The sequence below is a fragment of the Silene latifolia genome, chromosome 11 (assembly GCF_048544455.1).
Source record: "Silene latifolia isolate original U9 population chromosome 11, ASM4854445v1, whole genome shotgun sequence".
Classification (NCBI taxonomy): Eukaryota; Viridiplantae; Streptophyta; class Magnoliopsida; order Caryophyllales; family Caryophyllaceae; genus Silene; species Silene latifolia.
In genome coordinates, this window is record NC_133536.1 from 68,907,484 (window position 1) to 68,910,809 (window position 3,326).

Sequence of the window (3,326 nt, forward strand, 5' to 3'; positions counted from 1 at the left end):
AGCTGAGTTTATTTTATTTTCATTCATTAAATTTATTTATTATTGAGTATGTTTTATCTCGAAAACCTTACTTAAATCGGTTTAATTTAACTCGAAACGGTTTTAATAACTATCGAAGTTTCTTAACGACGAAGAAACGGACGTATAATAAATAGCTAGCTAGCTAGCTGCTCCCTCTTTTTCTCACGCATCCCCTTATTTTTCCCCTTTTCTTCTTTGTTCTATCAGAACAAACAACAACAACAAAACCACGCTCAACCTCCATTTCCGTCCCCCTTCAAACTCCGATCCCGACTCCGTTTCTCATCCGTTTTCAATGATTTTTGTTCCATAGCGCTCCTCTCGTCGTTCTTGTCATTCCGATGTAAGTAACATTCATTTTCGTTATGTATTTTTACAAACCCAATTTATATTTTCAGCTTTATTTATTATAAGACGGTTGTAGGTGCTGAGATAGACGGTCTGGTAGAAGATTTGTTAGTCATAAATGATTAGTTCAATCGGAAAAATGTAACAATGATAGGTTACTCAATATTACTTGTAAAATATGTTTATTTCGAATGCTGGTTAGTCTGTTTTATAATTAAGACGGTGTATAATTATATATAGGGATCCTTATGGATGTTAATTAGTCAGTTGTATAGTTGAGACGGTGTATACTGATATGTGGAGATGATTGAGACGGTGTATACTGACCTCTAAGGATCATTTGGGATGCTAGCTAGTAAGTGGTATATTTAAGACGGTGTATGGTGACATGTATGGATTGTTTTGGGTGATAATTGGTGTGTTTTATAGTTGAGACGGTGTATACTGACATGTAGGGATTTTTTTGGACTGTTTTTAGGCGCGAGAATGGAGTCTTAAGGGGACGATTGGTACTCTGTTTTGGGCAGGGACGAGAGCTGTCATCGTGGGTTTTCACTTTGCATTTGAGGACTGGAGTTGGGGTCGAACTTAGGCATCTTTTGGGTTCTGTTTTGGACCGATTTTTGGGTCAGGTTATGAAGTAGGGTGAAGGGTGGCTATGGGTAGTCGGGTGGTGGTCGTGTCGGACTCCTAGTGGCCTGGCCGTGGCCTAGCTAAGTCATGAGTTTGAGGCCATGTGTAGTTGGTGGTTAGGCCGAGTTTGAGGTTGTCATAATAACTTTTGAGCTGTGTCTATAAATTGTTTTGACGCTAGTTTGGTTTATTTAAAATATAATTAAATTAATTTCCGTGTCATATTTTATATAAAGATAATTCGTTAATATCGTCCTTTCACATAATTATTTTAGGTGGCTCATATGTGGTTGAAGATGAAGAGTAATTTTGGGTTTTAGAAGCTTTCTCAAGTTATTACTTGTCTCTTTGCTAGCGTAAGGTAACTATTCCGAGTTACTCGACGAATTAATGTCACATTAGTAGTTAATGTTGTGCCTGTTGTTTGTTAAGTGTTTAGGTGATTGATAATGTGTTACTTTCGTTTTTCACATGATAGAAATTAGAAATAGTATGAGAATTATATTGTGATAAATTTTATGATTTGGGCCAAAGTAGGCAAAGACTCTGAACTGGGCCAGATTGACCGAACGAGTTTGGTCAAACTAGGTTTAAACCGGTCAGCCTCGGTTTGACCGATGACTCATCGCGGGACTCGGGTCGAGGGTTTGTCTTTGAGGTAAGATTGGTTGTTATTGGAGGTTTTATGTTATGCCTTGATATTTGTAATTATCATTTCACATGTTGGTTGTTGGATGCTTTGGATGCCTTATGCTTGAGTCTTGTTTGCCTTTAGCCATTGTAGTTTATTCTCATGGACTATGATATTGATGGTTAGCTATAATTTGGTTATTGACGACATTGAGGATATGGTTGGATTGTCTGCTGAATAGACATTTACATAGCCTTTCACATGATAGAATGTTAGCATTTATGTTGGTAAGTTGGACTCTTTGCCCCTCTTATGGTTAATTGGGTATCCTACTTGTCTTGTGTGGTGTGGGCTAAAGTATTCAAGCTGGGACTAGCTGGGACTAGGTCCTAGGTGAGTATTTCGGCCTTCATCATAGATAGGTCATTATAGTCTTTGACGAGTGTATGTTCACTGCTTAATAGCCTCTGTGTTCCTGACTTGGTGGGTTTATATCCAAGTTAGGGCATGACCTCGTTACTTATTTTGAGAGTAAGTGGCCAGCTTAAGTACTAGCCAACCCTTTGGTGGACTCCTTAGGGTACTCACTTTGTTTTTAAAAAAATTGTGGGTCTTGGGTGCGGTGGTGTGTATCCGCATGTCTAGGTCTACGCAGATTTAGGACTAGGGTTGTGTTGTGTCTTGGCCATGTTTTGATATAACCTCTGAGCCAAGATACCGGTTCGATTACCTTCCCTACCTCGTGGTATAGACTCGAGTTACAGAGTGACTATTGACGGTGCTAAGAACTTATGCCTGTCTTTGATATATTGTCCTTTCTTGTTTGATGATTCTATGAATCATAGAAGGTGAGATGCAAGCCGGCTATGGTTGATAGAGTTTGGATTCCTGGATGTTATGTGATTCACATGATAGTGTAGTATGAGTCGGTCTAGTATTCGCATGCTAGGACTATGTGTTGTTATATTGTTGTTCACATGATAAGCACAATTGTCTAGCATCTATATGCTAAGGCTATGTGTTATTCATATTCATATTCTTATGTTTACATGTTATATTAATTATGACATTTCGTGGCTGGGAGAACTCGGAGTTACTCCCCACTGACTGTGGCTTTCGTATTTGTATAAAATGCGAATGACAGGTAGGTGATGCATATATGGGGTACATGGACGAGCTAGCGAGCAAAGTAACCTTGGGACCTAGATTGGCTTTATTTTATTGTGACCCTTAAACACTTTTTATGTTACATACATTTTAGGGACATATGTCTCCCTCTTTACATTTGGTTGTATAATTTGCTATTCGCGACTTTAGCGATGGTTATGTTATGAAACTTCTAGTTAGACCTTGTATGTTTGACACCTTCCAATTTGGATATCTTTATAACAGGTTCAGGTTTTAAAAATTACAGGTTTTTACCCAAATGAACCTATTACAAACATATCCATGCAGTTTTATTCTAGAATTACGTGTTTATTTTTCCGCAATAAATGAGAGTGTCACATTATTTCTTATTTTTAATCGGTTTTTACCATTTCAAATGTTTTAATTCATTTTTATGATAAACATGTTTTGACCATTACAAAAATCATCCTTGGTTCCTTATACCATGACGGTTTATTCCGTGACTCGGTGATATTAATTGGTTAATTACATTTTAATGGGTATTTTAACACCTTTTACTTTATTT

The 3,326-nt window shown here is 37.4% G+C and overlaps 1 long non-coding RNA gene across 1 annotated transcript; it reads left to right on the forward strand.

Annotated features, from left to right (window-relative positions):
* Positions 1 to 313: 313 nt before the first annotated feature.
* LOC141614915 (uncharacterized) lies at positions 314 to 2,839 on the forward strand. Its single transcript, XR_012529462.1, has 3 exons — positions 314 to 364; positions 1,278 to 1,363; positions 2,778 to 2,839. It is a non-coding gene; the product is annotated as an uncharacterized LOC141614915 (long non-coding RNA).
* Positions 2,840 to 3,326: the final 487 nt, after the last annotated feature.